The sequence below is a fragment of the Macaca nemestrina genome, chromosome 16, assembly GCF_043159975.1.
Source record: "Macaca nemestrina isolate mMacNem1 chromosome 16, mMacNem.hap1, whole genome shotgun sequence".
Classification (NCBI taxonomy): domain Eukaryota; kingdom Metazoa; phylum Chordata; class Mammalia; order Primates; family Cercopithecidae; genus Macaca; species Macaca nemestrina.
Window position 1 is genome coordinate 33,238,736 of NC_092140.1, and position 13,827 is coordinate 33,252,562.

General features: G+C 40.9%; 1 long non-coding RNA gene across 1 annotated transcript in view; it reads right to left on the reverse strand.

The window, feature by feature from the left end:
- LOC105481693 (uncharacterized) overlaps positions 1-12,715 on the reverse strand; it is a 722,106-nt gene extending 709,391 nt beyond the window's left edge. Inside the window, exons 1-4 of the long non-coding RNA XR_011614711.1 lie at positions 12,269-12,715; positions 11,330-11,415; positions 10,515-10,608; positions 9,764-9,890 (exon numbers count right to left, since the gene is read on the reverse strand). This is a non-coding gene — a long non-coding RNA (uncharacterized lncRNA). The remainder of the gene's footprint in view (positions 1-9,763; positions 9,891-10,514; positions 10,609-11,329; positions 11,416-12,268) is intronic.
- Between the last annotated feature and the right edge of the window lie 1,112 nt (positions 12,716-13,827).

Consider the following 13,827-nt stretch of genomic DNA (forward strand, 5'->3'; position numbering starts at 1 on the left):
TTTCAGCATATCATCAGTATTTTAAGAGTTAATTAGATATTTCACATTCTTTTTTTTTCTTTCTCTTTGTACCAAGGCTTTGACTTTTTTTTCCTTTTTTTGTTTTTGTTTTTGTTTTTGAGACAGAGTCTTGCTCTGTTGCCCAGGCTAGAGTGCAATGGCAGAATCACAGCTTACTGCAGCCTTGAACTCCTAAGCTCAAGTGATCCTCCCACCTCAGCCTCCCAAAATGCTGAGATTACAGGTATGACATCACATCTGGCCTTGCACTAAGTCTTTGAAACACAGTATATATTTCAGCACATTTCAAGTGCTTACTAGCCCCATGTGCATAATAGCTACTATATCTTGGTTTTGGTTTTGGTTTTATTTTAGATAGAGTCTGGCTCTACTACCAGGGTTGGAGGGCAGTGGCGCAATCACAGCTCACTGCAGCCTCAACCACCGTGGGCTCAAATAGTCCTCCCACTTCAGCCTCCTGAGGAGCTGGAACTACAGGCACGCACCACCACACACGGCTTATTTTTTCATTTTTTTGTAGAGTTGGAGTATTGCTATGTTGCCCAGGCTGGTCTCAAACTCTTGGCTCCAAACAGTCCTCCCACTTCAGCCTCCCAAAATGCTGGAAATACAGGCGTGAGCCACTGCGCCTGGTCGCTACTATATTAATAGTGTAGATCTGGAGGATCTCTATCCTTCTGACCAGAAGGGTATGGAGGTCAAGAAAGAATGTCCACATTTTTTTCTCAAGTAATATGAATAAAACTAAAAGATAGCTGTGAGGCTTGAAGTAATTCCAACAGATCTTATATGCTTCCTGTCCTTATTTAGATGAATGCATTGCTTAGTGTCAGATTTCATGTGGTACAAGGGTGAGGGACACACGCATCCATCTAAACACATAACTTATTCCATGTGGATCTCCTAGGGAATGTGGATAAAAGTTTTCCCTTTCCAAACTGCATTTCCTAGAGTCTTAAGAACATATGAGTACTCTTTCAAAGAATAGTTCTTCTAACAATGTAAAGAGTAGTTTTAAAAATAGCTATCAGTGACCGGGCCCAGTGGCTCACTCCCGTAATCCTAGCATTTTGGGAGGCCAAGGCGGGTGGATCACAAGGTCAGGGGATCGACACCATCCTGGCCAACGTGGTGAAACTCTGTTTTTTGTACAAAAAAAAAAAAAAAATCTAGCCAGGTATGGTGGCGTGCAGCTGTAGTCATAGCTACTCAGGAGGCTGAGACAGAATTCCTTGAATCCGGGAGGCGGAGCTCATAGTGAGCTGATAGCACGCCACTACACTTCAGCCTTGGCAACAGAGCAAGACTGTGTCTCAAAAAAAAAAAAAAAGAAAGAAAAAGAAAGGCCAGGCACGGTGGCTCAGGCCTGTAATTCCAACACTTTGGGAGGTCGAGGCAGGTGGATCACCTGAGGTCAGGAGTTTGAGACCAGCCTGGCCAACATGGAGAAACCCTGTCTCTACTAAAAAATACAAAATTAGCCAGACGTGGTGGCGCATGCCTGTAATCCCAGATACTCGGGAGGTTGAGGCAGGAGAATTGCTTGAACCCAGGAGGCGGAGGTTGCAGTGAGCTGAGATCGTGCCACTGCATTCCAGCCTGGGCAAAAAGAGTAAAACTCGATCTCAAAAAAATAAATAAATAAATAAGTATCATCAACAAAATAAGAAAAAAAAAACAATTAATTTTTAGTTGTTTCATACATGACTATAAATTCATAAAGAATTTATTCATAATTCTTTGCTGCATCTATTGCAAGAATCGAGACCACTCTCTGCAGCCAGGCTGTCAACATTCCCGACGTCACTCTGAAGGGACACACACAGCCATTGTGAAGGGTGTCAGAAAAACCTGTGGAGGGACTTCAACCACATCAATGTACAACTCAGTCTCGTTGGAAAGAAAAAGAGGAGGGGAGGGGTTAACAAATGCTGGAGAAATGGAGAGGAACTGGCTATTGTTTACACTATTTGAGGTCATGTACAGAACGTGATCCAGGGTGTTGCACTGGCTTTTATTCTAAGATAAAGTCTGTGTAGGCTCACTTCCCTATCAGTGTCATTATCCAGGAGAATGGGTCTCTTGTTGAAATCTGAAATTCCTGGAGTGAGAAATACAGATTCAGGGTTTGGATGAAGCCAAGTGTTACTTGATTAGAATCTCAAGCCCAGAAAGATACATTAATCCTTGAAGGTAATGACATTGAGCTTATTTCAAATTCAGTTGCTTTGATTTAGCAAACCACAACAATTAAAAACAACAATATGAGGCCGAGCGTAGTGGTTCACACCTGTAATCCCAACACTTTGGAAGGCCAAGGTGGGCGGATCACCTGAGGTCAGGAGTTAGAGACCAGCCTGGCCAATAAGGTGAAACCCCGTCTCTACTAAAAATACAAACATCAGCCAGTCATGGTGGTGTACACCTGTAGACCCATCTACTTGGGAGGCTGAGGCAGGAGAATCACTTGCACCCGGTAGGCGGAGGTAGCAGTAAGCAGAGGTCATGTCCTTGGGCAACAGAGTGAGACTCTGTCTCAAAAAAAAAAAAAAAACGATATGAGAAAATTTGGGGACGGTATCTATGTCTCTGAAAAAGGAACAGTTGTTCAGCAGGTTGAGCAATAAGAGCTAAGAGTTGTCCAGCTATAGAAACAAGATGCCAGATGATTCCTAAGAAATATTTGTGATATTTTAATGATGCAATAAAAGGCCTCTATTACTTTGAGGGGAAAAAGAATTTATTCATAAAGAAACCAATTCAGAAAAAGAAGAAATCAGCTCATAACAAAGCTATCTTAGAAATACAGGCCTTCAGGCCAGGCACGGTGGCTCACGCCTGGAATCTCAACACTTTGGGAGTCCGAGGCGGGCAGATCACTTGAGGTCAGGAGTTCGAGACCTGGCCAACAGGGTGAAACCCCATCTCTACAAAAAATACAAAAATTAGCCAGGTGTGGTGGCACAAGCCTGTAATCCCAGCTACTCGGGAGGCTGAGGCAGGAGAATCTCTTGAACCCAGGAGGCATAGGTTGCAGTGAACTGAGATCACACCACTGCACTGCAGCCTGGGTGACAGAGTAAGACTCTGCCTTAAAAATATATATATATACACCTTAAATGAAAAGTTCCCTATGTTCAATTGTTTTCAAGTATCAGCTGGATTATGAGCAAAATCCACTTACAGTTTTCTGAAATTTTTAGGACAATTCTTTCTTCAAGGGAAAAACTATACAAAGGCCAAATATGTAAAATCAAAGATCTTTCCCCTCTCACATCCTCCTGCAGTAACTCAGTGGATTCCCTGCAGCTCTATGAAACATCATTGAAAACAAACAAACAAAACAGGCCGGGCGCGGTGGCTCAAGCCTGTAATCCCAGCACTTTGGGAGGCCGAGACGGGCGGATCACGAGGTCAGGAGATCGAGACCATCCTGGTTAACACGGTGAAACCCCGTCTCTACTAAAAAATACAAAAAACTAGCCAAGCGAGGTGGCGGGCGCCTGTAGTCCCAGCTACTCGGGAGGCTGAGGCAGGAGAATGGCGTGAACCCGGGAGGCGGAGCTTGCAGTGAGCTGAGATCCGGCCACTGCACTCCAGCCTGGGTGACAGAGCGAGACTCCGTCTCAAAAAAAAAAAAAAAAAAAACAAACAAAACAAAAACTTCAACAGCTCTGTCATTTAGAATAATCTAGGTAAAAATTTAAGTTAGGTACTTGGGGAAATGCAAAAGCTCTGAAAAAACGTTTCTGCATTGAACAAACTTGAAATATATCATCTGAAGAGAAAAAACTGAAAACAAATATATGAAAAGTTAGAGAACAATTATGTGGTCCTTATAGCAAATATAAAAGTTGTTTGAAGAATGCGTGTTCTGGTACCTTTAGTCTCTAACCTCTAATGCAGAATGACTTTATGAGCAGGCTAAGTAAGCATTAGCCCATACATCATGCTTTGTGAAGCAAGGGGCATGACCTCTCATCCAATAATATCTCCTAAAATTCCTCCCTTTGGTGCAGTTATCTGTGTGCTTCTAGGTCCTAAACTGAACATGCATTCATGTGTGCAACCCCCCTTCAGTCTCAAGATGAAGGAATGTAGCAGTATATTGGGGCTAGTATCAAATCAGCCTTATCCATAGCCACTCACATCCTACTTTCCAGAGCAGGGATCCTACCATTAGTCCTACTGACCTCAGAGCCCAGCCATAGAAATTGAGTCTTGTTTTCGCTGTGATTCACTCCCTGTTGACTCCAGGTCCTCTAGCACTGGAATCCAAGAATTTGTGCCCCCTCAGTCCAACCCCTCCACAACATCCACACCCAGCACTCTCTAAAGTCCTTTGTTGGGGCTCAGGAAGTGATACTCGACTTTCATGGAAGCCCATCTGCAACACCATTGCCTGAAATGAGACACAACTGTTAACTGTTTAGCTAGACTGGCCTATTCTCAAGACTGAGAGACTGATTCAATGGCTTATGAGACAATCCATCAATCGATTTTTGGACTGTGAAACTTCTTGAGGAAGTTTCAGAATGAGAAATGTTGGGGTTCAGGAAATGAAACTCCAAAGTGAAGGCTTGCAAAGCAAAGTTTCTCTCCAACCTTCTGCTCTCCTGTCTCTTGCCCCTCATTCTCGCTGAGACAAGCCATAGAAATTAGAACCTTTTTCTCTAAAGCCAGTCCTAAAGACTAAAAATACAACTCTAGCCGGGCGCGGTGGCTCAAGCCTGCAATCCCAGCACTTTGGGAGGCCGAGACGGGCGGATCACGAGGTCAGGGGATCAAGACCATCCTGGCTAACACGGTGAAACCCTGTCTCTACTAAAACATACAAAAAACTAGCTGGGCGAGGTGGCGGGCGCCTGTAGTCCCAGCTACTCCGGAGGCTGAGGCAGGAGAATGGCGTGAACCCGGGAGGCGGAGCTTGCAGTGAGCTGAGATTCGGCCACTGCACTCCAGCCCCGGCGACAGAGCGAGACTCCGTCTCAAAAAATAAATAAATAAATAAATAAATAAATAAATAAATAAATAAATAAAAATAAAAATACAACTCTATTCTTCCCCCATCTTTGTGTGTAATACCTGGCCATAAAGAAGTTAGACCCTCATTCCAGAGGGGTCCTGCTCCATATCCCAAAAGAATGTGTTAGCAAAAATTAAAATCCTAAGCCTCTCAACTGGCAGAATAGACCCCGCTCTATGCCAAGGTGAGCTGAAAGAAACCTGAAGAACTAGTTCAGGCCATGACAAGAAGTGGGGTCTGACCTGCCTTGTTATACTGTGTTCTCTTTGGAGTTAAGACACCACTGACCAGCATTAACACTGAAATAGAGATCATAGGCCAGGCATGGTGGCTTATGCCTGTAATCTCAGCACTGTGGGAGGCCGAGGTAGGCAGATCACCTGAGGTCAGGAGTTCAAGACCAGCCTGGCCAACATGATAAAACCCCGTCTCTACAAAAATACAAAAATTCACCAGGCATGATGGCGCGGTGGCTCATGCCTGTAATCTCAGCACTTTGGGAGGCCGAGGCAGGCAGATCACCTGAGGTCAGGAGTTCAAGACCGGCCTGGCCAACATGGTAAAACCCCGTCTCTACAAAAATACAAAAATTAACTGAGAATGATGGTGGATACCTGTAATCCCAGCTACTCAGAAGGCTGAGGTAGGAGAATCGCTTGAACCCAGGAGACAGAGTTTGCAGTGAGCTGAGATCACACCACTGCACTCCAGCCTGGGCAACAGAGCAAGACTCCATCTAAAAAAAAAAGAAAGAAAGAAAAGAAGAAAGGAAGAAAGGAAGGAAGGAAGGAAGGAAGGAAGGAAGGAAGGAAGGAAGGAAGGAAGGAAGGAAGGGAGGGAGGGAGGGAGGGAGGGAGGGAGGGAGGGAGGGGAGATCATAAGGCTGAAAAAACAGATTCTTTGTAGCAGTAAGACAGCAAATTCAACCTGACCCTCTTATAGTATCACATGACAAATAACAGGCCCCCCAAAAAATCAAAGTATTTTACCCCAAAATATATGTCTTTGAAATATTTTCAGATGGCCCTGCAAAGTTGTCTCTTGTGGAGAAAATCTACGTTCAGTAAATAATCCCCTTCCCTTTCCATGTCTTTTCCTGACCCAGGAGAGATTTAACTAAGAGTCTGGCATCTTTTATGTCCCATAAGAGACATTTACATCTATTCTCTCTGAAGCCTATTATTTAGATGCTTCACCTACAAAATAAGAACCTTGATTTCTACAACCCTCCTTATCTTAACTCAAGCATTTCTTTATGCTGACTTCAAGTCATCAGGCAAAGCTTAATTATTATCAGTATTTTTGTTTTGTTTTGTTTTTGAGATAGGGTCTCACCCTGTCACCCAGGCTGGAGTGCAGTGGTGCAATCACAACTCACTGCAGCCTTGACTTCCCAGGCTCCAGCAATACTCCCATCTCAGCCTCCCAAGTAGCTGGGATTACAGGCATGTGCCACCACACCCAGCTAATGTTTGTATTTTTAGTAGAGACAGGTTTTTGCCATGTTGCCCAGGCTGGCCTTGAACTCATGAGCTCAAGCAATCCACCTTCCTTGACCTCCTGAAGTGCTGGGATTACAGGTGTGAACCACCACACCAAACCAAGCTTAATTATTTCAATCAATTGTCAATCAGAAAATCTTTGAATCCATCTATGACCCAGAAGCTCCCCTTCCCCATCTTGCCCCCTCACTTTGAGATGTCCCACCTTTCTGGCCCAAACCAGTGTATACCTTACATACCTATAACTTCTGTCTCCCTAAAATCTATTAAACCAAGCTGTAACACAATCCTCTTAGGCGCATGTTCTCAGGGCCTCCTGAGGCTGTTTCACAGGCCCTGCCACTCATATTTGGCTCAGAATAAACCTCTTCAAATATCTTACAGAGTTAGGCTTTTTTTGTCAACAAAATAATGCTACATAGAAAGGCCAAGAAAAATCTGGACAGGCTTTGCTGAGTTTCCTGACTCTGCCTATTAGCATTAGAGCATTAGATTTTATCCTTTTTGTCCAATCATATTTTATATGGCTATCCATACTTTATTGAACATAAGCATAAAATGGAAGTTTTCCCTGCATCTTTGGGTCTTCATTCTGAAGCCTCCCATATCATATGAAACTATGCTTAAATAAATTTATTATTCCTTTCTCTTGATAACCTTTCTTTGTTACAGGGGTGTTAGCCATAATCCATATGATGGAGAGGAAAGTAATCACCTCATTTCTGCCTCTACACTTTCCAGAGCTTAGAAATTCCACATCTAAACTCCAGCAGCAATGGCTGGATCTCCTTATTAGAAACTGCTTCGGCCGGGTGCGGTGGCTCAAGCCTGTAATCCCAGCACTTTGGGAGGCCGAGGCAGGTGGATCACGAGGTCAGGAGATCGAGACCATCCTGGCTAACGTGGTGAAACCCCGTCTCTACTAAAAATACAAAAAACTAGCCGGGCGTGGTGGCGGGCGCCTGTAGTCCCAGCTACTCGGAGGCTGAGGCGGGAGAGTGGCGTGAACCCGGGAGGTGGAGCTGCACTCCAGCCTGGGCGACACAGTGAGACTCCGTCTCAAAAAAAAAAAAAAGAAAAGAAAAGAAACTGCTTCTCCCTGATATTAATTGTCACTTACTAAACCTCTCTGTGGTATTTTCCAGAGCGTTAAAATGATCTGATGATGGTATTTTGCACACCAGTGATGAGTAAGGCTGATTTAGGAGATCTGACCATCTACTTTGCTTTCTGTTTTACCATTCAACAAGCAGCCTTCACAAAAATGGCTTTTAAGAAGATAGCAGCTCTCAGTAGAGGACATACGGTTCCTTTTCTTTCCCAATGAATGACACCTCCTTCATTTTACTCCTTGTTGCCTATTGCTTAGGGTTCTCCTCATTCTGCACCCCATTCCCAGCTTGTTGATTTTTTAGAGGCAACACTTTCTCATCTACTTTATCTTACTACAAAAACTCTCCCTAAAACCTACTATTAAAAACGCTTCCTGAAAAAGCTCATAGAGTCTCCAAAGCTCCCTACTGAATACCAATATCCATAGTGAAATAGTTTCCTATTTTATCATATAATACATTAACTAATTTCTACCTAAAGCCAAAAGTTAGTAAGAGTTGAATATGTAGAGAGAGAATCTTCACATTAAGCACCTTTAAGACTCAGAATATAATACTATAATACAGGGTATAATAAGCATTTAGAAGTGATTTAATACAAGTATTAGTTAAATGAACACTGTATATGGATCAACATACTCTGATTAATGAAAGTACAAATTCCCAGAGAGCAAATTGATGAATCCAAAGAATTCTAAGAATCTTTAATTATAGTTTGGATATCAAGATAAATTAAATCAACTATGCAATTTCCAAATATCTTTCATACAGGATGATGTAGGCTAAAATAATGATACAGCAAAGTGTTTAATTACAAAATGTAATTCTCCAGTGATAATGTCATGCCAAACCTCTCTTTTGCTTACTAGAGTGTCAGCTTGGTGTTCAAACAGCCAACTTTACTACTGCTAGGTCAAGTTACTGACAGTTAGTTATATAAGGTTAACTCTCACCCAAGAAAATCCCAATAAATAAGAATCGTTATGTTTTGCGTCCTACTTCATGATACAAGAAAGGAGGAATTAATTTTAAAAGGATTATAATTATCTAGCCCAACTTCAGAATCAGTATTAAATTTTCAAAAAGAATAAATTTTTAGAAACAACATTGACATTTGCTACCAATCAAGGATAAAACTTGTTTATACAAATGGTGTTTAAAGACCAAAAGTAACAGAATTTTCCTCACTGTCTTTTCATCCTCCCAAACCAGCCAACTAACTGTTGCAGGGAAACCAGCAGAGGGAGCACCAATCATTGTGGTTTTTTTTTTTTTTTTTTTTTTTTTAAATGTGTGCTCTGAAAAACAAAAGGAATTGTCTTTTAGTGGATATCTAGATACTTTGTTAAGACTGGTAAAACCCTTATAAAATACAAATATTATTTGCCACTGTTAAATTTCCCCTTTAACTGATTTTAATTAATCAGTATTGAAACATTTTATTTATTGATGCTTTTAATTAAGAAAGTAATACCTGTTTGCTGTACGAAGTGAAACAAATCAGGGGAAAATTTTTTTTAATCAATATTTTCCTATCTTTCCTTCAGATCTGTATTATAAACAGACTTGTGTATCTTTTCACATCCTTCTCATAAAAACAAATTATATATACACATATATATGTGTACTGCTACATGGAGAGACACATAAATATACACACATGCACACATATGTGTACTCCTACATATATGTATATATGTCTTCCCATGTAGGAGTAGCCTCTCTTTAGGTAACAAAATAGCATGAAATATCCTCAGATATACAGTGGAAAATTAGGAAATGTGAAGTAAACACAATGTCAGGCCATATAACAACCATGTGTGAACAGAGTGTCAAAACATATAGGCCTGAAATTATATCACTGCCTTCCAAATGAAAAATCTAAACACGTACGAGTGAATGTGTGGACCTGGAAAAACAAATAAGCAAACCAGAATACAAATATCTGTCTTAAACTGTGATGAGGAAAACTAGGTGAATTAATTTCTGTTTGCAATTTATGTTACCAATCTCCTCACAAAATAAAACAAAAAAATTAGCAACAAAACCACTCAGGAGCTTTAAAAAGTGAAATATATTAAAATGCATTCTTCAAAACTCACAATACTGGCTGGGCACGGTGGCTCACACCTGTAATCCCAGCTACTCGGGAGGCTGAGGCAGGAGAATCATTTGAACCCAGGAAGCGGAGGTTGCAGGTGAGCTGAGATCGTGCCTTTGCACTCCAGCCTGGACAACAAGAGCGAAACTCCGTCTCAGAAAAACAAACAAACAAACAAAAAACCCTCACAATGTTTTACAAATTCTAACTGAAGTAGAGCAAATCCCTTTCCATTCCATTTATTCACGTAATTGAATTAAATAAGCAAAAGAATATAACCACAGATACCAGTGGAGGAGACACTTCATCCCACTCCATAGACAGAATCCCTGAATTTCACTATAGGTTCTGACCCTGTCCAACATCATTCTTTACAAAAAGATCCTTCTAAATTAGTGAGCCCAGGACCCAGAGACCCATCTAGCCAGGTGGTAGCTGTTTTTGTGGATTTACGTTTCTGAAGCCAATAAATTCGCCGAGGCTTCCATGGCCTTTACTGCGTATCCCCATCCATTCCTGTCACTCAGCATGCTCTCCTTATTTTCCTCCACGTCTCTGCAGATGCACTTTCAGAACACAGCCTTTTAGAAGTATACTTCATCTTTACCAACTTCTACGTACCCTGATCCCATAGCATGGGGCTATCGTTTCCCACACAGAAAGGAAGGAAATATTGCAGAGGGAAGAGACAGGACGCAAAAGGAAATAATGAGAAAAAACTTACAAGGGTAGACGGGAAAGGCCCTACTTACAGGGTTCTAAAGAGAAGTATTTCTGGGAGTAGGGAGTAATTAATCAACTGCAGTATCCATCCCATCTCTCCAAAGCAGAAAAAGGTCATTTCATCTGCTTGTTAAAAAAAAAAAAAAAAAACTTTTACTAAGGGCTTTAAGCATTTAGAAACTCTTTCCAAAACCACATATTTGTGATAAAATAAGAGAACACAGTATAGGGATCCTCATTTCATAGATGAGGAAAACTGAGGAATGGAGAGGTCAAAAGCTGACTTAATGTCACAGGAAAGGCAGTTGCAGAGTTAGGATAAGACCCAGAGTTCTTGACTCCAGCCCTTTACTTTATCCACAAAGTCAACACAAGCAGTCTAGATTTGTTATCTCGCCCCCTTCTGTCTCAAAGGCTGAGTGACAAAGAGCCCTTAGTGTGATACTGAGTGTAAATGACAGCACAGGAAGTCCATTCTCAGGGCAAGCTGTGAGACTGGCAGCTGAACAGGAGGCCAGAAAGCAAGTCTGTACAGAGCACTTTCAGTCTACACTCACTATCTCGTCCCTACTAATGCCCAGAGTCCACAGAAGCCAAGGGAGGGAGTAGGGGAGGCTGCAGGAGGGTCCACTTAGTTCATCAATTCCTGAGTATCCTTTAGCACCACAAAAGGCTGAGACTTAATGAGAAAGAAATGAATCATCTATAGAACTGAATATTTACTTTAAAGATGATATTTTCTGTGTGTAATTCACTTATAAATTATGAATTTTATAATTGTGAACTGTCTGTATAACTACCGTGCAGCTTTTCAAGCAACACTCTTTTCTGACATGGTACTAACCTGTTAATTCAACTCTTTGAAACATGTTAATACAGTTCTCAAGGAATTCCATCTAGTCACGTAACACATGTTTGAAGCTGAAAATGCTGAAAGTGAAGAAAAATTGTATCAAAACAGGTTCAGTATGAATATCAACCATATATGGAAGAAACATTTATATGGAAGCCACACCCATATGGATTCACAGTTGTATCAGCCAAGATACTGTAAGTATACCAAGTGTGTTAGTCTAACCATATAGCATAAAGATAGATTTACTTGTGCTATTATGGCATGGTTGTTTACTGCAAATACAAAAGAAAATGAAGCCTACCATGACCTAATTCCACTGTAAATTGGATTTTATTATCTTCCTGTAAGCATACATTTCATTACAAACATTTTATTATGAAAGGATGATCAAAGGAGAAAAATAAATTAATCATACATGTACAACAATATCTCAAAGTATAACTTGTAATTTTCCATTTACTGTTAAACTGACCAGCACTTCTATAGTGATCAAACTATCCTGTGAAAAGAGATGTTTTACATAACCTTATACTTCATTTTAATATTACCAGTTCAATCATATTTAAATTGATGGAAATAGACACAGTGCATTAAAATCTGACACATTCATTCTTAATTTTAGATGTCCAAAAGTTGTGAAAAATTCATCTCTAAGATGCACACTTTGATAAAAAAAAATTTCATTTAAAATGGTTTCTGTTCAAAACATTAGTCATCTATAAAAATAAAGATACATAGGGAATCATTAGTGAAGGAGATTATTTTATATTATTTATTTATGCCTGTATTTTAATTATTTGTAAAGTCAATGAGAAGATAGTTTTTTCCAGAATCTAGAGTGCAACATATTTAAAGAGAGAAAGAGGCACACAAAGTAAGACACAGACAGAGATCCAAAGAGACAGAAAAATTGCAAAATGTTCTTACTTAAGACACCAGACTACTTCAGTTACAGCATATGCACTCCTAGGTCAGGGTTCCTAAATCAATAGACTGAAGAAAAACTGCCTTGTCGTCAGAACTCCAAAATATATGGGTCTCAGGAGAAACAAATACGTGGAGCTGTAGATCTAAATCCAAGCTCAACTCTGTGGAAGAAAACAAATTTTGCCTGTAAAATAAGTTGAGCTACTTGACCAGTACATTAGAAATTACACAGCAAAATACTCTAAAGACAGGATCCTAGACTCATTTTCCTTTCAAAAGTAGGGGGTGAACAGATAAGGGACACTAATTGCGGCAAACAGAATGCAAAACTGAAAAGCTTAAATAAAAAAGACTGATGAAAGCATAACATTAAAAAGAGAAGTGTTTAACTGTTAAATCATCCAAATTGCTTTGCCAAATTTTGACATGCTTGGTTTCCTGTAGTAAAATCTCCCTCTTTTTTTTTTTTTTTTTGGCTTTTGAAAAAAAAAAAAAAAATGAGGAAAAATAACCAGCTGTTCCTTGTATAGTTCAGGAAACAAGTTTGATTTATTACTTTAAGGTTATTTTTGAATGAGCTGCTTGTGGCAGCCAGAGTGCAGAAGTCACTGAGGCCTGTCCACTTGAAGGGCTCAAACTGTTTCCTGAACAGCCCTTCTTCACTCCTCACCTCCGACGGCTATTATTGACAACGTGTGACTGGGGCCTTCTAGGATTTTATAACAGCAGGGGTCCCAGCCAAACAATCGGGCTGTCAATTACCTTTTCCCCTGTTGTGAAAGAGGGGCCCAAGACAATGCAACTTCTCAGCAGGGAGTTGTGCAGCTCCAAGAATGTAACCCACTCTTGCATCGTTCAGCATTCAAAACCAAGTAAATGGTTGGTGCCTTCACTTTTGTCTGTGTGTGTCGGTGCAAACCAGAATTACTGCAAGGTGTAGATGTCTCCATGGCCGGAATTTTAAGTTCTTGCTAGGGCAAAACTGACTCTGTACATTGTTATCTCTGAGCTTCATGGAAGTTTTTTCTAAGTTCCCAACAGACACAGAAAGTCTCCCTCCCCCCACCTCCCAGCCTCCTTCTGTAAGCTTGTCCTCCGGGAACGCCCAAGCCTCTCTACCTATATTGTGGCTTAAAAAACTTCCTGTGGGCATTGATGACTTGCTGTGAGCACTGTCCATCATCCTGGCCCTTTGTCTGGCAGTCACTTCCATTCGAATTTGACTGACTGAGGCAGCCTGAGTTATTTGTAAAGAACAACAAGGCTTTTCATTCATAATTTTAGTAGGGGGACAGGGTGCTAATGACTGAGCTTGAAAAACTAGGGAATCTGGTATTCAAGGCAGGAAGAAGCCCAACTGGCTGCCAGATGAGGGAAGGAAAGGATGTAGGTGAAAAGTGCCCGCATAAAAAGCCAATGACATGAAGATCACATGTATACAAATAGAAATTGAGTTTTTAAAAGGTGAGATAATCTGAAGGATGGAAGCAGGAAGGAGGGCAGGGAAAGTCTATCAGGATTTCATTAACTTTGAGGTCGAGTTATGTGCCAGAGTTTAC